The sequence below is a fragment of the Dipodomys merriami genome, unplaced genomic scaffold, assembly GCF_024711535.1.
Source record: "Dipodomys merriami isolate MVZ:Mamm:240054 unplaced genomic scaffold, mDipMer1.0.p SCAF_29, whole genome shotgun sequence".
Classification (NCBI taxonomy): domain Eukaryota; kingdom Metazoa; phylum Chordata; class Mammalia; order Rodentia; family Heteromyidae; genus Dipodomys; species Dipodomys merriami.
The window spans coordinates 10,068,168-10,089,961 of record NW_027204381.1 but is presented as its reverse complement, the minus strand read 5'-3'; the positions used below and the strand labels follow the sequence as shown (position 1 = coordinate 10,089,961).

At 39.2% G+C, this 21,794-nt stretch overlaps 1 protein-coding gene across 4 annotated transcripts in view; it reads right to left on the bottom strand.

Annotated features, from left to right (window-relative positions):
- Window positions 1-21,794, bottom strand: part of Opcml (opioid binding protein/cell adhesion molecule like) — a 1,269,678-nt gene that overhangs the window by 676,206 nt on the left and 571,678 nt on the right. The gene's annotated exons all lie outside the window — the stretch shown is intronic.

Here is a 21,794-nt window from a genome sequence, read left to right as displayed (position 1 = left end):
TCTCTGCATCATCCTGCTTCTCTCCCTCACCATCACAGGCAAGGATGAACAAAATCGCTAGTGCACATCAGGGATGCTGGTGCATAGCATCGTTGCCCAGTGAGGTGCAAACCACCCAGTGACTAAGCTTTCTGGATGGCAGTAAAGAAGGATCACTATACCCCAAATCACAAAAGCAGACCCTCATCTGACAACAGGCCTGTATTTTTCATTGTAAGTTCTTAGGTGTTCATAGTATGTGCTTTGGGTAACTTATATACATATTCTTTTTCTCATGGCTGCTATTTTATTTTTATTATTATCTTTCCATCGAGAGCAACGTTTAAACACTTTCCCTAAAATCTTCTGTGAAAAGAAAGTGTGGAAATAAGTAAAGAAATGTGAGTATTTTAGCCACAGTAGTTCCTCAGACTGGGCAAAAGCTATCATGTGCATCTAATTTTAGCACAGCAGGACCCTGAATGAAAAGAGAACCATGGGTGAAAGAGAAAGCAATCATCACATCTGAAGACCACCCATTCCCCAATGTGCTTTCCTACCAAAACTCATTTTATTTTAACTGTAAGCTTTCTACCATTTGCCTAAACCCTGCTTCTTCCTATGGTAGAACTGTGGAATCTGTAAGGTTGGTTCATCTTCACCATGAAAGAAGGAAAAACTCTTCCATATCCAGCAAGGGAGGATGAGATGACCCTGCACTCTGATGGATGGAAATGAAGTTTGAGCCTCTGCCACAGATTGAAGAGACTAGACAGATACACAATCAGCTTCAGGGCAAGGTAAGGCAGCAAACACCTGAAATGTCAGTTCCTCAGGAGGAAGAAGTAGGGGGATCACAGCCCAAGGCAAAAACCAAGAATCTACCTGAAAAACAAGCTAAAAAGGAATAGGAATAGGTTAGGGCTCAAGTGGTAGATACTTAGTTAGCATACCTGAGGCCCTGAGTTTAATCCCTAATGACCTAGTATCATGGAGAGGAAGATAGAAAGGGAGAGAAAGGGGGAGAGGGATGGGGAGGAAAAGGGAGAAGGAGGAGAGAATAGAAAGACAGAGAGAGGATATAGATAGACTGAAAGACAGAAAGAGACCAGGTCAGCTTTAGCTACATTGGTCAATCAGACTGTAGGAAGTGAAGGAAAAGGAATAAGTCAAAGGTCAGGTTTAATGAACTATGGTCAGTCAAAGGTGGGTGAAAGGGAGTTGACAGGCCTCGTCTATTCTTTCACTATTCTAGGTCAATGATGATGGTATTGAATACAAAGGGAACATAGTGATAGCTGGTTTTGAGGGAGCTAGGGCACTGGTTTTTGCCACATGGGATTTGAGTTGTCTTCTATAGGAGAGATGTGAAGACAGAGGTAGCGTTAGACTGTCTAGGAATAGAGCTGGTTCTCCATGATTGACATAAATGGCTAGTAAGAAAATGCATGGAAGCGGAGGTCTGAAGACAAAACCCTAGAGAATAGCAGTATCTAATGAATGAGCTGGGGAAAAAGACACAGAAGGAAGCCTCACAAGGTTAGGCTGAGAACTAAGGAAGTTATAGAGAAACCCCGAAAAAGAAAATGTCAAAGTTGTATAGGCAATTCTGTCCTGCAATGAATAAAGGTCAAAAATAAAGGGCAAACATGCGCCACTACCTTTGCAAGACATTAGTAAGCCACAGATTTGACCTTGGAAAGAGAAGATCACAGTACTACAGTGAAAGGTCAGGTTACAATAAGTTTAAAAAGTCAATTAAACATGAAGTATAGGAGATGTAGAATATTTCATTCAAGAGGTTCACAGCAAAGACAAAGACCGAAGTATGAGAACAAGTTGAAAGTTAACGGGTGTTGAGAGAAATCAGCCATCACCTTTCCACATGTTTAACTAGTTTGGGAACATGAGTGTTTACAGACAAAGGAGGAGAAGCAAGGAAACTGTAAAACAGAGAAAACAGTAAATGAGGCCACAAGGAATTAACGGGGGTTAGTAGAAAAGCTGGCAGAGAATTTCAGCCTATGCAGCTTTGCAGATGGCAGGATAAGCTGATAAACCAACACCTCCCAGAGAAGGAAATGGGGACAGGGAGTTCTAAAAGAATGAGGAAGAAGGAAGACAAATGAGGAAATAAGAATGTGATAGAACATCTTTGATATGGCAAGCTTCCAGGAAACAAAGAAGACTCACCAGTCAGAAAACCATCTAGATCTCACTATTTAACCCCAGGCTAAACTCTGTACTGAGAAAGGTGGCACTGGATGAACTGAAGAGCTGTCTCCCCATGGCATATCTGTGCCACATGCCCTCTTTCTCTGCCATATTTCTCTTCTAAGAAACTTTCCTATTGCTTTTACTATGTGTACATACTTCCTGAATTCTTTTCTTGCCAGACTCAAGGATCAAGGTTGCTTGTGACATATAGTGTGCACTGGCAAGAAGTTAAGGATTAAGTATGTCTTTTTCTGACTTGGACTCATTAAAAGGTTACCAGTGAGCAAGGGATGGATAAGGATTGAAAGACTAGCTTGGTTGGGAAGAGAGTAATGACTTCTTATAGTGATCCAGTGATATTGCAGTCTCATTAGAGAGGAGCTCAGCTTCCCCATCACACTTGATCATCCTGCTATGAGAAAATGGTTAAATTCCACATGAAGGAAAACTTGTATTAATTATTTTATGCCATCACTCTCTACCACAAGGAGTAGAAACCACTAGTTCCTGAGACCCCACAAGTTCAGCAAGCATCAGCAGTTCATACATGGGGGACATTTTGGAATCACACAGAGACATTTCTGAAAACACACAATCTCTTTGTTTCAACCTCATTATCTGTCTTTGCTCTGTCATCATGTGTATAAACATGGATACACATCTATACACACAAAAAACCCCATAGTGTTATTGAGATATAATTTACAGGCCAAACAATGGACATTGGTATATTCAAAGTTTAGAGCATTTTCATCACTTCAAAATGATAGGCCAAGTGACCAAGTTTATTGGCATGCAAATGTGATCAGTATCTTCTAATGTCCTTCCTTCCTTCCTTCCTTTCCTCCCTCCCTCCTTCCCTCCCTCCCTCCTTCCCTCCTTCCCTCCCTCCCTCCCTCCCTTCCTTCCTTCCATTTTTGTGCCTATACTGAGTCTTAAATTTAGAGCTCTTGTTTGGAATTTTCACTCAAGGCTGGCACTCTACCACTTGAGGCACACCTCCATTTTTTTTGGCTAACTAGAAATAAGCATCTCTCAGATATTTTTGTGGAGGCTGGCTTTGAACCATGATTTTCATATCCTGGTTGCATGAATAGCTACAATTATAGATGTGAGCAAATAGCACCAGCTCTAATTCATATTTCTGTGAAGTCATTCACATTGCTGATTTTAGTAGTTTCCATTTTCACTTTTGTTTGTTTTCTTGTTCAGTCTTGCTAAAGTTTTCCCAATTATGTTGATATTTTCAATGAATCAGCATTCATTTTCCTTGAATTTCGTTTTTGACCAAGAATGGTGCTTGAACTTAGTATCTAACACTTGCTTTCATTACTTGATTGGTACTCCACAACCTGAACCATTCCTCCAACCCCTTCCATGAATTTTTAAATTTATTTTTACTGTCTATTTTATTGCTTTTCATTTGCTTTATTATTTTCTTGCTGCTTCCTTTTCACTCTTATTCTTTACATAAAAGATGATTATTTGGCATTTTCCTCTTTCCAAATACTCAATTAAAACATATTTAGAGATAAATCTATAGGTGTTTATCTTATGCATTATCTCTGAACAATACCTGAAATGCAGCCTGTGTTTTCATTTCATCAGAGCCTTTTTCTATTTCTATTCATTGGTTATTTGTGTGTATTAAATTCATGAATTTTTCAATTTCTTAAATTTCCTTCTGTTATTGATTGCTGTTTTAATTCTATTATAGCCATATACTATATACTGTATGAAGCTGGTCATTTAAAATTTATGATTTTTTGCTATAGACCAGCATCATATTCATTCTATAAAACATCTTATGTATACTTGAGAATGGTGTCTATTCTATTCTGGTTTATTTAACTAAGTTGATTTAACAAGATTTTTGTTAATGTCTCAGTAAATATGTTGTTCATATCTTCCTTTTGCTTATATCTTCTTGCTGGTTCTATATTTTTCAGACTAGGGTATTGAAGTCTCCAGGTTTCTTGTTGATTTGTTCCTTTCTTCTTTCACTAAAGTCACTTTTTGCTTGATGAATTTAGGGACTCTTATTTGGTGCTAATAAATTTAAGATTTATAATTTTTGGGGGGGTCTGGTTGTGGGGCCTGAACTCTGGGCCTGGTGCTGTCCCTCAGTTCTTCAGCTCAAGGCTAGCGCTCTACCACTTGAGCCACAGCGCCACTTCCGGCTTTTTCTTTTTGCTTATGTGATGCTGAGGAATCAAATCCAGGGCCTCATGCATGCAAGGCAAGCGCTCTACCACTGAACCACATTCCCAGCCCCAGATTTATAATTTTTATACTTTCATAATAGACTGGTCTCTATTATCATAAAATTTCTGTTGATGAATAATGCATTGTGCTTAAAGCACATATTGTGATAATCATTTCAGTATTTAAATTTCTAATGGCATGGTATATATCCTTTCATGCTTTTGCTTTTACCTATATATATATATATATATATATATATATATATATATATATATATATATATATATAGAATGTTTCCCTGCTATCAATATCTGATTTTGGATGAGATATTTAATCTATACACATTTAAAGATAATACTGATATTTAAATTTACTTTCTATGTTTTTTTCCTATGTTTTTCTCTATTCCATTTTTATTGCTTTCTTTCACAAAATATATTTTCTAGAGTATTATTTTAATTCGTAATGATGTTTCCCACTGTATTTTACTGAGTTATTTTATGAGTGACTTCTCTAAGAATTAAGCACATACACTTTTTTTTCTTATTATCTGGTGGCATTGGGGGTTTGACATCCTGGCCTTGGGCTTGCTTGGCAGGTGCTCTACAACCTGATCCATGCTCCCAGCCTGTTGCTTTAGTTATTTTTCAGATAAGGGTCATATTTTTTTTTTGGCCTGGGGCTTGCTTTAGACTGTAATCTTCCTAGTTACACCTTCTGAGTAGCTGAGATTGCAGGGACAAATCACAATTCCTGGCTTAACTCTCTATATTTTCACTTATCAGAATCTGCTTCAGGTATTAGTCACCTCTGCGTTACTGCAGTGAAAACTCTGAAGTAACCAGGCGTAGGAAGTCTATCTCACACTTTTGGACGGTCAAGGGCATGGTTCCTGCATTAGCCCAGTTTGGGTGAGCATCTCTTGGGAGAACAAGGACCACAGTGGCAGTAGTGGCAGTCAGACATAATCTTGCCTTGACCCAGGATCAGGATAGCATGGGAGTGACCAGGCTTCCTCCTTAAATCATAATCTTCAAGGGGTTGCACACAGGCTACCAAAGTCTAATGCCAACTTCCTCACACCTCTAGAAACCTGACTTCCCTTTAGTCCCTGACTCCCAACATCATGATCCTGGGTACCAACCCTTTAAAAACTCTCCATTCAATATACTCATTATCTGACTTATGAAATAGTAGCCCTTTGTGAACATCTTCCTTACGAATAACAATAAAATCATACTTTATTTAAGTAGGTCATGGGGCTTGAACTTGGGGCTTGAGCACGGTCATTGAGCTGTTTTCTTCAAGATTAGTGCTCTACCACTTTGAGCCACAGCTTCACTTGCAGTTTTTTGGTGATTAATTGGAGTCTCATGGACTTTCCCGCCAGGGGTAGCTTCAAAACCTTGATCCTCAGCTCTCAGCCTCATGAGTAGCTAGAATTACAGACATCAACCACCAGTACCTGGCTTGAAATTATATTAAAAATATTTGTTTACAGGACTCTCTCGTTGTACCTGTGATCCATGGGCAGGTGACTCTAGAAGGAAGAATGTTACCTCCTCCAGCTCATTTCACCTTACTGTTCTGAGTGAATGAACTTTTCAAAACAAAACCAAACCAGAAAAAAAATCCACCCTTGGGTCCATAAACATGCTCAAAGAACTAGAGAGACATTAATCCTTTGTCCCTCTACTCTTCTCGCCATATTTGTATTATTATTCTTATAACAAGTTACATCTATATACATTCCAACACTATAGTAAATTTTTTAAAACTTGCTATTTTAATTCATGGTAGGAGCTTAGCAGAAGCTAAGACGAGAAAGGAATGCAAGTATATGCACTTATAGTTTGTATTAATCATCTTATTTACCATTTCCTGTTTTCTTTGTTTGTTCCTGTAAATTGAGTTGCCATCTGGTGTCATTTCATTATTCCAACGGAGCTTTCCTCCCACCTACCTCTACGACTGCTGTTATTGCCAGATATATTGCATTTCTCTATAGGCACAAAATACCACTATATACGTACGTATGGGTTTCTACAATAGCTTTATTGAAATCAGTTAAGAGAAGAAGGAAAAAATAAGCACTGGTACTGTCTTTTATAATTACATAATTACTTCTATCAGTAAAAATTCACTTTTTTTGTGTAATTTGAATTACCCTCTGTGGTCAGTTCCTCTCAGACTGGAGATTCACTTTTTTGTGTAGATTTGAATTACCCTCTGTGGTCAGTTCCTCTCAGACTGGAGATGGTCCTCAGTGTGGTGTGCAAGCAACAGTTCCTCAGCGGTTTTATTTGTCTAGATTTGCCTGAATTTTGCCTTCATTGAAAATAATTTTAAAGCGATTTTAGGTTTGCAAAAATAATGGAAAAGGAAACACAGATGTATTCCGCATCTCCTCTGCTGCTGAGGCACACAGACGCTCCTATATTCTACAAGCAACCCCGGGTACCACAGGTGGGAGAGATTGGTTTCAATTGGTAAAAATGGTATTGCCACATTGTAATCATCCTAAGTCTGTAAATGAAATTAGTTTTCATTCCTGGTGTTGTCTATTTTGTGCAGTAGACAAATATACATTGTCTGTAATACCATGCCATGCAAATCCTCTGTGCTTGTCCTACCTCTCTTTCCTCAACCCAACCACCAATGATCTTTTTATTGATGGTTTCCATAGTCCCGCATTTCCCAAATGTCATAGAGTTGGAATCACACCATATACAGCCTTTTCAATTTGGCTTTGTGCACGTCGTCATATGCATTTATGTTTCCTCTGCGTCTTTGAAAGCTCGATAGCTCATTTCTTTTTAACACTGAATACTATTTTATTGTCTGGATGTACCACAGTTTATTTATCCATCCATCTACAGAAGGACATCTTGGTTGCTTCCAAGTTTGAGTAATTATGAACAAAGCTGCTATAAACACCCATGTGCAGGTTTTTGCGTGGACATAAGTTTTCAATTCATTTTGTAAATACCAAAGAGGGTGACTGCTGGATTGTGTAGTTAAAAATATGTTTGATTTTGTAATGAACTGCCAGACTGTCTTCTAAGAAGCCACACCACCACCACTACCACCACCATGGTACTCCCTAGTGAGGAGAGAAAGCGCTTGTCCTTGACAATGTGTCTGGATGCAGTGCTTTGCACTGTGGTTGTTCAGATAGGTGTACAGTGGGGGCTGCCTTATTGTTTTAATTTTTATTTCTCTGGTGGCATGTCATACGGAGGATCTGTTCCTAGGTTCATTTGCTCTCTGTATATCTTGGTTATCTGTATAAATTGTCTGCTCAAGTCTTTTGGCGTGTGTGTGTGTGTGTGTGTGTGTGTGTGTGTGTGTGTGTGTGTGTATGTGTGTGTGTGTGTGTGTGTGTGTGATCATACTTCACTGAAAGCTCAGAAATCTAGACAGTATGGTATGAAGGAATAAAGGACAGTTTGGTGAAGAGAATAGAAAGCCAAGGAATAGATGTACATGAATATCGTCAGCAGGTCTCTGGCAAAAGAGTAAAGACAGAAAAGGTAATCTGCCACAAATATTAGAATAAATTCTCCCACATAAGAAATGAATTGTCAGCTGGGGTTGCACCCAGGGCCTCACACTGTTCTTTAGTTTTTTTTTGTTCAAGTCTGGTACTCTACCACTTGAGCCACACATCTACTTCCAGGATTTTGCTGTTTAATTGGAGATAAGTCTTTCACTGACTTTTCTGCTCACACTGGCTTTGAAAAACAATCCTGCTAGAATTACAAGCATGAGTCACTGCTGCCCAAGTTGGCTGTTTTAACATCACTCTCTTGGTGCTTTTAAAGAGTTCTTGGTCAATTTTGGTTAACAGTCCTTTATCAGCTATATTCTTTGCAACTATTTTCTCCCCCTGTGAGGCTTATCTTTTCTTTCTTTTGACAGTGTCTTCATCTTAGTAGATTTGATTTTTTTTTCATGATTGCAGCTATAGATTCTGTCTTTCACTTTGAGGTCATATCTTAAATGTCATTGCCTCATCCAAGGTCATATAGCTTTTCTTCTAGTTTATCTGGCGGAGTTTCATGGTGTTCTTTTACGTTAAGGTCTCAGTTTTTTTTTTATTTTTGGGTTATTTTGTGAAGGGTTTAAGGCCTGTATCTTGATTCATTTCTTATGTGGGAGCATTTATCCCAACATTTGTGGCAGATTACCTTTTCTGTCTTTACTCTTTTGTCAGAGATCTGCTGACGATATTCATGTACATCTATTCCTTGGCTTTCTCTTCTCTTCACCAAACTGTCCTTTATTCCCTCATACTGTACTGTCTAGATTTCCATAACTTTTAGTGAAGTATTACAATTCTCCTTTTTTTTCTTCCTTCAATATAGTGTGGTTTCTCCACACTTTTGCTTCTCCATACAGACTTTGCAATCAATGTGCAGAATGTCTACAAAGTAGTTACTGAAACTTTTTTAATGTTTTTGTTTCTAATAGTCCTTGCAGTGAGTCTGTATATCAAGTTGGGAAGAACTGATTATCTTGACAACATTGAGAATATTGAGTCTTTCTTTGCATGAATAGGAAAAACTATCAACAATCCAGAAAATAGAGCTGTGGCTCAAGTGGTAGGAAGCCAGGTTGAGAGAAAAGCCTAAGGGGGTTTTCCCTGGCCGTGAATTCAAGCCCCAGTATTGGTGTGTGTGTGTGTGTGTGTGTGTGTGTGTGTGTGTGTGTGTGTGTGTGTGTGTGTGTGTGTGTGTGCGCGCATGCGCACACATACATATACATATACACACACGGAATCTCTTGAATGATAATTACTATCTCTTGGGACTGCTTAGTTAGAGTGGGCTGCTACTGAGAGAGGGAGAAATATAGACAGACAGACAGACAGACAGAGACACAGAGACAGAGACAGAGACAGAGGTTATGCCTGACCCTTTTACAGTCTGTTGCATTCTGTCTTGCCAGCCCTCTCAAGGACTGAGCAAGCCATTTCATACCCCACAACTATAACCAGTTAAAATGGAGTCTACTTCCTTCCAGTGAAACCTGACTGATACAAGAGCCAACTCTCTACCAGGGACGTCTGAAAGCACCTGGCAACGCACGGCTACCAAGGTCCCATTCATTGCTGCGTGAATGTGCTCCACATGTCAGGATAGAAAGCTCCATTATTCATTCTCTGGTGCTGCATAGCCTTGTGTGCATTTTTATTAAAGCCATCGTTTGTCATGTTAAGCAGCTGTTGCAACATAAAGAGTAACTGTCAAATAATATGGCATTTGGAAATGGTGACATTTCCCTTTTTAATGTCTTTTTCCTCTATTTCTCTCTACCCTCTTTCAAACTATTTCTGCTGTGGCGATGTGCAAGGACCGTCAGCCTGACAAGTGGCTCTGTTTGCTGTTGAACAAAAACAGAACTGAGAACAGGCCCTGCGTTGTTCTACAATCTTCATGGGAAAACTACAGCCCTGTGCTGTTGCTGTGCTGGGTAGAGTGACTGGCTGCACTTGTCATAGACCAGGGGATGCTTACCTCTGCCTCATTTTTGTGTGAATGGAAAGACAGCAACTTTTACCTCCCACTGCTTCCTGGACCCACAGGCCACAAGGCCTAAGTGCAACCAGGTCCACAAACCCTCATAGGCCATGCCTGGCACTCCATTGCCAGCTACGGGTCTGCAGCAGGCAGTGCCAGTGAATGTGACAGTTTTGTGTTTGTTGCTTGTTTGTTTTTAATCAACTAATGTGTGACTGCCAGAGCCTGCCTTGGCAACCTTGTTCTACTCAGTGATGAGGCTTCTGCAGTCCCAATTTGACTCTCCATCCTGGCCTAGATTTGAAGTTAGATGTCAGTCACACTGTCCGGGAATTTTATGGTACAAGCTCATGAAAAGAGCCTGCCTCTGAGTAAGTATTGTCATCAAATATGACCTCTGCCCCATGATCAAAATCACCAATTCTAGCCCCTTGAATCTGCAACCTCAATCCCTCAGCTTCTAAGTTGCTCCTGCAATGATTTCCATCACAATAGTCTTTCCTTACCTTAGGACTCCCCGATCATTAACATTTCTACCATATTTCAATGCATATAACCCATTTTGTTGTTACTGTTGTTTTGTTACTGTTTGTGCCTATAATGAGGCTTGAACTTGTGACCTCATGTTCTAGCTTTTTTGCTTGAGTCTGTCATTCTACCATTTGAGCCACTCCATTATTAGTATATTAGCTGGCTAATTGTAATTAAGAGTTTTTGGATTTTTCTTTCTAGACTGGCTTTGAACTGGGATTCTCAAATCTCAGCCTCTTGAATACATAGGGATTATAGGCATGAACCACTGGTATCCAACTTTCCACTGGCTTTTTATTCATGACTTTTTGTGGTTTTACTTGTACTTTTAACCCCCAGCTATCTGTTACTTACTCTCTTCTTCCTTTCAGCCACGTCTCTCACAGTTTTCCAAACTTTTTTGCTATTATTTTCATTGGTCATGGGGCTTGAACTCAGAGCCTGAGTACTGTCCTTGAGCTCTTTTGCTCAAGGCTAGTGTTCTACCACTTTGAGCCACAGCACTGCTTTCAGTTTTCTTGTGGTTAAGTGGAGATAAAAGTCTCCTTGACTTTCCTGCCCAGGCTGGCTTTGAACAATGATCCTTAGATCTCAGCCTTGGGAGTAGCTAGGATTACAGGTGTGACCCACTGGGTGCTGTCTCCAAACTTTTTTGTATGTATAGTAATTGTACAAAATAATGTGCTTCATTGTTATATTTTCATACACCAAACATTGTTCCCACTTCTTAACAGGCAACAACCCTTCCATACATACCAGCAGGGAGCATAGCTCATGGCTCCATGAAATAATTCCTTCCTATGGTCACCGGAGACATCAATAATACAAAATCCACTTGATATTTTTAAATCTACATCTTCTTGTCCTCTGTGTTCTTCCATACTTTCACCTCATTTCCAGTTACTATTTTTTACTTCATTTCCAGCTAACTCTATGTCATTTATATTACAAGCTCATCTTCTTTAGCCTACCTTTTGGAGGCTGGAGCTCTCCAAGGTACTGTCAAAAGGTCCTTTCATCTTTATACTGTGGACTTTCCACAGAGACTACACCTTTGTAATTAACCATGAGAGCCAATAATTCACTGATTTTCTCTGAAGTCCTATCATGTTTTGTGGAACTCATTCATTCATTCTAAACAGTTGTAAAACACCATCCATAATCCAGTTGCTCTAGAACAATGAACAAAAATAGACTAAGACTTTGCCAGATATAAGATTGTGGTAGGATGATAAATAAGTGAAAGAGAAAAACAGAGTATAATGATTCATTGGAAATAATAAGTATGCAGAAGAAAAAAACAGCAAAATAATAAAAACTGAGACTAGCTTTTTCAAAGACTGATATGAAAGCTCTCTGATGAAGTGCCATTTGATCCAAAAAAAAACTTTCAAGATGGTTCTCAGTCATGAAAACATTTGGATAAAAACAATTCTCAGCAGAGAAGATAACAAGAAAAAGACAATGAGTTAGCCATGTACCAGTGGCTCATCTCTGTAATCCTAGCTACTCAGGAAGCTGAGATTTGAGACTCAAAGTGTAAAGCTAGCTGGGATGGAAAAGACCATGAGATTCTTATTTTAAATTAACCAGCAAAAACTAGTAGTAGAGGTGTGATGCCAGACTTGAGCAAAAATGCCAAGTGAAAGAATTAGGTCCTCAATTCAAACCCAGTACCAGTACAACTCTCTCACTCTCTCTCTCTCTCTCTCTCTCTCTCTCTCTCTCTCTCTCTCTCTCTCTCTCTCTCTGTCTCACACATACACACACACACACACACACACACACACACACACACACACACACACACACACACTAATTTTAAAATATTTTTAAAAGATAATGAATTGTGGGCTGGGAAGGTGGCTCAGTGGCAGAAGGTGGCTCAGTGTTTGCCTTGCATGCATGAAGCCCTGGGTTTGATTCCTCAGTACCACATAAGCAGAAAAAGCTGGAAGTGGTGCTATGGGTCAAGTGGCGGAGCGCTAGCCTTGAGCTGAAGAGCTGAGGGACAGTGCCCAGGCTGAGAGTTCAAGCCCCACGACCGACCAAAAAAAAATAATGAATTGTAAGAATATCAGTATATAAGTATAGAAACTCTGCATAAGAAATGTAACCCTTACGTTTTCCTTAATATGCCCTATTTGTATTATTTTTAGCCCATAGGTCCACCCAGTTTTGCAAACAGAAAAGCCTATACTTTCTATCTCTATTTCATTAACTAGGTCCTATAAAATCTAATGCTGCAAAAATTCTACTTTGTTCTATGAAGACAGATGTTCCCTGTGACTAGGACCTGGCTCTCTAAAATTCCATGTGCCAGGATTTACCTACCACTCTAGACACATGCTCTGGGGAGCAACCTTTCCCTGTTCCCTCCATAAGACCACATTTTCTCCATACCTTCCTCACTATGTCTTGGGAGTGAAGGTCACAGTTGTGCTCAAAGACTTGATATTTGTTTTGTACTCTTCCTACTTGCCCAACATAAGGTGTTAACTCATCAGATCATAAGAGAATCAGTCCTTAGAGGTATATTGTATTGGAAAAAGTCAAAAAGGAAAGTAGAATTATCAGCAATATTTTTCTCCTGAGAGGTGGGTAGCTACTGGGCTTGGTGAAAGTCTGGACGATTGAAGCTAGAGGAAATTCTCAAATGGGGAACAGGATTTGATGATCTCAGTACCTGTTCTCTTAATGAAATAGCATTTGCTAAAAGAAGATTCTTTTCCATTAGGACTCTCTTCTATAAAACATAGACAGCCATTCATTAATCACTAACAGATGATGTGACCAATATCAGGACACCTCTGACTTGTGTTTATTTCCCTTGTGGAGGTCAAGGATGAGGCCAGCATGTTCAGTAGCAAGCTGCTCCATACCCCCATCCTCAGGTGTTCTAGTTGATTTGCAGAAAAATAGGATGTTGATTTTATAATAGCTAATAGGGTTTCTGATTTAATGCAGCTGCTAGAAATTAGCAAGGACTCCACTGAAAGCTTCCCAGTCACTTATAATAACAGGATCATAAATCATTTCCAGCACTTTCTGGCATTTATGATTCTATTAGAAACATAAGACCTAGTTTGGCTACTCTTCTGAGTTTATTTTTTCATTTATTTATTAAATTACCTTTTCAAGTTCAAGAAGGAAAGACAAGAGAAACACATACACATGGCTCTCACTTTGCAGTCAAACAGATGAACAAATGATCAGGGCTCCATGGGATTTCTTACTTCAAGAGGGAGCCAGGAGAAAAGAGGAAGAATATTTCCGTGAAGCCATAGGAAACTTTCCATTGCTGGGGGACATAGTAAAGAATGTACTGGGATGGGAAGACCCTTGTCTCCTACGTTTGTTTCTATTTCTGTTTAGATAAATGGACCAGTTTCTCAGTATATAAGAGCTCCTATCTTCTCATTGATAGTAATTAGTCCATCATCTCATCTCTTCTCAATATCTATTTGCAAGGTTTCTGGTCTATCTAATGAAATAATAAATTTGACAATGTTCTGAAAATGATTAGGCTCAAAGGATATTAATTATTTTATTTATGAAGGGCTTTGTGTTTTTGCCGCTTGGTAACACTTATTCAGAATAGGAAACACTGATTGCTAAAGCTATTTACAGCTGCTTTGTTCCCTCTGTCCTAGGCTGCTAAGGAAAATCTCTTTTTTCTCTCTCTCTCTCTTCCTCTCCTCTTCCCCTCCCCTCCATCTCTGAGCTCAGTTCTCAACTGTGTCAATACAACTAAATAATACCCCCAAAATACCCAGAAACTGGCACTGGGCCAGCTTCCTTCTAGATTTAGCTCATAGACAGTTATCTACTCAGATTGAATTTCTAAAATCGCAAGGAATTCTGTGTAACACTTCACAATACACAAGCTATACATTTACTTGTGTGACTGTGGGTTTTTTTCATATTCTTATAAATCTATTTTGGCAGAACTTTTGTCATCAGTTCTCTCATAAATATAATGAACAGATATTTAGGAGCAGTGGGATCTGGTGTACTCAACAACAGCTGCAGAAAGACTTATATAAAACATGTACAGGAGTCTTTGGTGACCGACCTGATCTATGAACTTGCTAAACTAGGGAGCAGGTTCAATATATTTAATTCAACCCAGAAACATATTTATTAAAATGACTTTCTTCAGCTTAGTTCAGTGGTGAAGAAATGTGGAACTTCTTTTCCTTTTTTCTTTCTTTCTTTTTTTTTTTTGCCCTAAAGGAATTTGTAATCTTCTGGGGAGACAAGATGTGCATACAGGAAATTACACTTGAAGATATAATGAGATGGTATAGCATGGATTAATAGCTGAAATAGGGAAAAGTATGTATGGAATTTTGGTGGAAAATATAGGTGCTGCAGAAAAAGGGTTATGGATCGGGGGAGACTCAGCAGAAAGACAAAAGGAGAACTGCCAAACTAGTGGAGGCAAAAATGAATATTGGACATAAGAGAGCTGGCGGAGACCCCCTGTGTATGTGGCAGATCAGAAGTCAAGATACTTGGGTAGCTGATGGCCAGAAAGTGAAGCAGGTAAAGGCAGGATCAGGAAATAGTTGAGTTCAAACTTGAAATTTTTGAAATTATTTCACCTTTAACCTCTAAAAAGCAAGGAGCCATATGGATTTTCTTTTTGCCTCCTTGTGCCCATACTGGAGCTTGAACTCAGGACCTGGGCTTTTCTCTCGTGGTTAATTGGAGGAAAGAGTCTTTCCTGTCCAGACTAGCTTTATGCCATGATTCTCAGATCCCAGCCTCCTGAGTAGCTAGAATTACATGTGTAAGGAAAAGAAAAGGTCACAGTGGAAGGAAGAGAGTAGCCTCCATCAGGAGACCCTGGCCATTGGGAAGGCTTAGAAGAGAATGAGCTTAAACAAAAGCAGCCTTAATAGCACAGCCATAGCTGTACTATTTTATAGCTTTGCTTCAGATAGGTAAAAATCTGAGTGGCTCACTCCCCATGAGATAGTGCCATATCTGGCTCTGCAGAGAAAGATTTCTAGAATCAAGTTGGCAAAGAGAAGAGGCTGTCCTTAGAAGTCTGTTCTACTCAATCCCCTCCTTGGAGACTTCAGCCTTATGATTTCAAACATAATTACTATACTATATATGTTATATAATTGAGCTATATGTGGGACTATATATATGTGTGTATATATATACATATGTATATATATATACACACACACTTGCTCTCTGAATTTCAGAATTGAATACTTATCTGCTAACTGACATTCCTTGCTTGGATTTCTAGTTGCTACCCTAAATCAGCATGTCCCAAACCCCAAGCCACACATGTTCTCCAAATTTCCATATCCCACAAGTTTTCTATCTCGGTGTGGACTTCACCTTCACATCGTTCAAGAGCCAAACTTGGGAATCCTCTTGACTCCTTCTACCTTCTGACAGTCCACACTCAGTTCATCAGCAAACATTGCCAGATCCATCTTCTCATCACATTCACAGCCCAGTGTCTCTTCCCACTGCCACTGATACCACCTGCTCTCACCTTCCCCTTTTTCCTCCAGGAATACTCTGGTGGGCTTGGATGTCTCGCTGTGGAGACATTTTTTTTGCCATAGAAAAGTCAGAAAAAATGACACTGCCCCATTTGTTAGGAAATGGAAAGACTGGGAAAAAATTATATTAAGTAAGCCGGATCTAAAGAAACATAGTTCCCATGGTTTCCCTTATTTGCAATAATTAGTATACATCTAGGATAATCTTATCAAATAAGCAGAAAAGGTCAAAAGCCATGTACATATGAATATAAGATGATGCTAAATGAAATAAACCCTAAGATAGAGACACAAGAGGTGTTTTCTTTGTTGCTGTTGTTTTTAATGTACTATGTTTTTTTTTGTTTCTTTTGTATGTTCTTCCCCATGTTATAACCCCTGTTATTTGATTCCAGTGCCCCACATCTTGTACATATATATATATATATTATATACATATATACATATATATATTTCTAATTGGGGGAGGGGAAGAGAAATAACAAAATGCTGAAACAAGGATACAGGTTGACCCATTATAACAATGAGACTTACAAGACACTTTGTGGAAATTGAACTTTACAATTTGGGGTGGGGAAGAAGAAGTTGGGGAATGGGGGAGGGAACGGATAGAAGGGAAAAACAAAGGAAGGGGTAACAATGCTTGATAGGAAATGTGCTCATTACTTTCCTCATGTAACTGTAACCCCTCTGTATAGTATCTCTACAATAAAAATATTTTTAAAAGATAGAGATGGATCTCAGGATGGCAGAGGAAATGTTCTGTCAAAAATGGGTCAGTCCCACACTCTCCTCTAGCCCATGTCACTTGGGACCAAAGACCACCCAAGAGCTGGCTTCTTGTTCCCCCGACCCCCACTTCATCCCCACCTTTTCTGTACCTGTTCTCTTCTCTCACAACTCATCAGGCCATGCCTGGCTAAGAAAAATTGTAAATATGCACAACAATTCTATATTAATCCCAATATCATAACACAAAGTTTCAGGAGATGGAAACACTAATTATCTTGATTTGATCATTACATATTTTACAAATGCATTGTATTATCACACTGTACTCCAAAAACATGTGCAATTAGAACCATAATATTTTTTTTCTTTTTAAAGGAATGACAGTAAAGCTCTTCCTGTGAAGATCCTTCTAACTGGCTGTCATGGAGTTTCTCTCCACTACCATCTTCTCAGAGCAGTATCTTCTGACTTTAGGCATAAAATGGCTAACCTAAGTGGAAGGAACTGGCGGCTGATGCCTATAATCCTAGAACGCAATGGACTGAGATCTGGATATTTGGCTCAAGTGGCAGAGCACCAGCTCTGGGTGAAGACTGAGTACAAAGCCCTGAGTTCAAGTCTCAATAGTAGCACCAAATAAAATAAAAAATAAAAATAAAATAAAATGGCCATCTTCCTTCAGAGTCATATCTTCTCTCCACTCTTCTTAATCCAAAATATCACCTTAAGACTATATTCTTATTCGTGTGTTTCTATAATAAACTTATTTTCCTTGTTCACTACAACAAAATCTTATTTAACATCTGACCACCATAGAGAAATATGGCATTGGGTAGACTTGGTGATGGTCAGAAATATAATATTCAAAGATAGGTGAGTGCTTGGACTGGAAATGGATATAGAAGAGAAGTGAGAAAGAAGTCAAGAGAGAAAATGATGTGAGAATTTAACAGCTAAGTGGAAATTTGATTATTTCAGCTGAGAGATTGAAGAGGTTTGAAGCAAAGGATTTAACTCCTTTGTCAAATGTCATAGAGAAGCCAGGTAATAAAGATTAAGTATCGCATATTGAATCTGGAGTTTGGGAAGACTTTAGCACCTCTGCTCATACTTTCAGAAGAATAGAAAGGCAGAGCCACATTATAGTGACTTGGAAACATGTTTAAGAGCTAAAGAACTGGTCAAATGCAACCCTTCCTCCTTTTACCAGCCTTGCGAAGGCTAGGGATGAGAAGTGGGTGCTAAGTGAAGTATGGCCTGTGACTAGGCAGGAAATGGCAAAGTCCCCCTGCCCGCAACCTCTTGGTGGAACTGTATGATTTATAAAGGAAGAAAAGTAAGCCTGAGAGAGAACTTTGCTGGATAATAACATATAGACAAACAATGCCATCAAGAAATTCCCCTTTGCTGGGGACCATGGCTCATGCTTTTAATCCTAGCTACTTGGGAGATTGAGATCTGAGGATCCTGGTTAAAAGCCAGCTGAAGCAGACAAATCTGAGAGAATATTATTTCCAGTTAATGAGCAAAAAGCAGAAGTAGAAGAATGGGTGACCACCTTGAGCAGGAAAAAAACTAAAAATTGTGAGGCTCTGAGTTCAAGTCTCAGTATTGGTACAAAACCAAAACACAACTAGAAATATATAGCAAGCAAAAAATATCCCTTTATTTTTCTAATCATCGGTTTATATTCAGTCCCTGAAATTATAGAAAAATTTGACATTTTATATTACTATTGAAAATATTATATTCATTATAGTTTGACCATCTTTAATTCACTAAACTAGAAACTATTTGTTGTTTTTTATTCTAGATCCAAAATAAAGAGTAAGAGGAAAGGATGATGTTTTCTTTATTGTTCTAAGTATTTTTTAGTTTCTAAAAACCATAGGCCCTGTGGATTTATTACTGTTAAGTACCTTGTAATGAAGTGTTAGCAAGGAAAACATTTGAAGTGCCTTTAGCGAATTTAATTTTTAAGTGCATTATACAGCCAGGAAATTGACATTAGAAACGAGCATGTACCTTTTGAGCTCTAGTCTCCCTTGGTGGCTTCAGGACCATCTCTGCTCCGTTCACAAGCAAGAGATAATTTGGTAAATGGCACAGTCAAAAACAAACCTAAGGATTCAGTTCAATTTACTATGCCACTGTGGGCAAGAAAGGAGTCTGCTCTGAATATTGAGAACACAAATGGTGGCTTGATTAATTTCACAAGTGTATATGAGGCATTTGCTCTATGCCTTGCATGGTTCTGGGCATAGAACACAGGGAAGATACAAAGGAAATAAAAAATGTGTATTTGGTGTTAGAAAAATCCATTCTACAGCCTGTTCCATTCTATAGCAGCAAAAAGATGTGGTGGAATAATTAGGAAATGGCTTATAAGTCCTAGCAGTGTGTGGGGTGAAGATGGCTCAGACCTATAATCCTAAGTACTCATGGGGCTAAGACCTGAAGATCATGGTTCGAAGCCAGACCACGCTGGAAAATATATAAAACTTAACTTCAATTAACCACCAGAAAGCCAGAAATGGAGCTGTGTTTCAAGTGCAGAGTACCAACTTTGAGTAAAAATGCTAAAAGACAGTACCCAGGGACTAAATTCAAACCCTAGTAACAGCACACGCGCGCGTGCGCACACACACACACACACACACACACACACACACACACACACACACACACACACACACACACACAACAAAACAAAGCAAAAACTAGCAGTACTGTGTTGCCACAATGAAAGCCCACCGTGTGGATATGACAAAGATGACAAGGATCTTAGTAGATGAAAGGAGATGGGGAACCAAGCTAAAGAAAGCCTGCATTCTCAAATGCTTCCCCAAGGGCAAAGCTGAGCTGGGATCATGTAACCAGAGAGGGAACAGAGGAAGCAGGTAGAGCTAGGACAGGTGAGAGAAGGCATTGTTACAATGAACACCAACACCCTCTTCTGTACATTGATATGAGTCAACTATTGTGATTGGCCAAAAGGTATTTACTGAGAATAAATCTAGCAATTCCAAGATTTAGAGTTTTAAGTTATTCTTGGAAAATCCGACCATTTATAGAGCTAAGATTCAAATGAAGACTTTTAGACTTTCAGCCCAACGCCCTTTCTACTACATAATGCTTTGGCAATACTTGGCCTAGCCTTCACTACTCACTCAAACCTATATAAATTTATGAGTTTTCCAGTCTACCTGGCCCAGAACCCTAGCAATTCAGCTACTCCTCCACCTCATGTCAGCACCATTATCTTATGCTTGGGCTATTGCTAGTCACTCCCAGAATGTCCCACTTCATTTCCTCCTCTTCCGCTGTGCATTATCAGAGATTTCAAGCTTCATTCCAAATATTATCTACCCTGGAAAAACTTAGTCCATTTCTCCCCCAAAGGCTCCACTCCTTCTCTCCTTCAAATGATACCAGCTTTTATCTCTCTCTCTTTATTCATACTTCTGCTGCTTGGATGTTTGTCTTACATTAGATGCCAGCTTTTTGAAAATAGCATACATCTTTATGTGTCCAGTGATCTTTCAGAATTATAATAGGAATTTGTTGAAACAAAAAGAGAAAAGGTAAAAAAGTAAATAAGTGAGAGGAGAGGAAAGTAACACTTTATGAAAAGCAAAATAAGCTCACGCCTGTAATCCTTGCTACTCAGGAGGCTGAGATCTGAGGATTGTGGTTCAAAGCCAGCCCAGGAAGGAAAGCCCATTAAGAGTCTTATCTCCAATAAGTCCCCAGTAAACCAGAAGTGGTAGAGCTAGAATGCTAGCCTTGAGCTCAAGAGCTGAGGGACAGTGGCCAGGCCCAGAGTTCAAGCCTCATGACTGAGAAAAAAATAATAAAATAAACAAACAAATAAATAAATAAATAACAAATAAATACAAGTTAAGGGGTGAGAAAGACTCAGTATAAAAGAACCCTAATTTTCGAGGCAGGAAAGTTGGATTTATAAATCAAAGCCAACTTTACTCTGAATCTCATTTTCTGCTCTAAACTTTAAGAAGTTTGGAAACCTGGAAGTGTCTAAAATTGTACCTACCTTTACTATTCTGTTCTTGATCTTTCTAGGCAGGAAGTAATACTTTAGACCTAAATTGCCTCGTTGAAGTCAGATATTTTCACTTTCTAAAGAAATCAGCTTCACCTCAACAGTCAACTTTAGTAAGACAGACCAGCTGACCCTTTGGTGTAGTATGAATGCCAGTTTCCTTGGGCCCTTTGTAAACCACAGAGCTTATATTCCTTTCCCAGCCTGGGTAATGCATTATGGCATATCTACATCACAATTCCACACATCAGGAAGACTACCAATTGGAGCACTCCTTGCCAAATGATGATGGCTCTTTTTATGAAGCTGCTTTTCCTGTCTCTGAACAGCTGCTGCTAGTGTGCTGGGTCTTCAATCACCAAAGGGACCCTGGCAATTTCCATTTCCAGCCTCCCAAGTTACTTTTCAAGAGAGAGTCACTCCAAAATCTCTCCTCATCAAATCCTCTGCTGAAGTAGATCCCCTAAAGCAGGGTAGCAAAGAATCTTACAACACAAGGACTGGGAAGGGAAACAGAGACAGCACCCCAACCCAAGGACAATATGGAGTAAGAGCTTCTGGATCTAGACCAAGCTTGGTGCCCACTTAGTCAGTTTCCACTTTAGTTGTTTATTTATTTTTATTTTTTGTTTTGTTGCTTGTAGGGCTTGAATTCAGGGCCTGGGCATTGCTGCTGAGCTCTTTTGCTCAAGGCTAGTGCTCTACCACTTTAAGCCACAGTACCACTTCCTTTTGGTGGTTAATTGGAAATAAGAGTCTCGTGGGGACTTTTCAGCTCAGGCTGGATTCAAACCCTGAGTCTCAGATATCAGCCTCCTGAGTAGCTAGGATTATAGGTGTGAGCTACTAGTGCCTGGCAATTTCCACTTTAATAGACATGTTTTAGTTACCTGAGGAATAAATAAATATGAAGTTATTAATAATCTGTATTGGCTTTACACCAGGTCAAGGCCATAGGAGGAGGCAAAGCCAGAGTCCTGGCTCAAGAAGCCCAGTCTGGTAAAAAGCATA